This window comes from Seriola lalandi, unplaced genomic scaffold (genome assembly GCF_002814215.2).
Source record: "Seriola lalandi dorsalis isolate HSWRI2012SDOR001 ecotype SW California unplaced genomic scaffold, Sedor1 jcf7180002054887, whole genome shotgun sequence".
Lineage (NCBI taxonomy): Eukaryota > Metazoa > Chordata > Actinopteri > Carangiformes > Carangidae > Seriola > Seriola lalandi.
In genome coordinates this window covers 43,393-43,806 of record NW_019525439.1, presented here as the reverse complement: position 1 = coordinate 43,806, position 414 = coordinate 43,393, and the positions used below count along the sequence as shown (strand labels likewise).

At 47.8% G+C, this 414-nt stretch overlaps 1 protein-coding gene across 1 annotated transcript in view; it reads right to left on the bottom strand.

Moving 5' to 3' along the window:
* The window catches only part of LOC111671846 (ephexin-1-like), a 19,382-nt gene that overhangs the window by 627 nt on the left and 18,341 nt on the right, over nt 1-414 (bottom strand). The window lies entirely within an intron of this gene.

Sequence of the window (414 nt, the reverse complement as noted above, 5' to 3'; positions counted from 1 at the left end):
TCTTTAAAGAGGAGAGAGGCCTGTACCAGGACAAGGTGTTCTGCTTCGTCCATCTGAGTGTTCAGGAGTTTCTGGCTGCTCTTCATGTCCATCTGACCTTCATCAAGTCTGGACTCAATCTGATATCAGGGGAACAATCAACCTCCTGGTGGTCTAAACTGTTTAGAAACTATTCACTGCTCTACCAGAGAGCTGTGGACGAGGCCTTACAGAGTCCAAATGGACACCTGGACTTGTTCCTCCGCTTCCTCCTGGGTCTTTCACTGCAGACCAATCAGACTCTCCTACGAGGTCTGATGTCACAGACAGGAATTGACTCACAGACCAATCAGGAAACAGTTCAGTACATCAAGAAGAAGATTGAAGAGACTCCCTCTGCAGAGAGAAGCATCAACCTGTTCCACTGTCTGAATG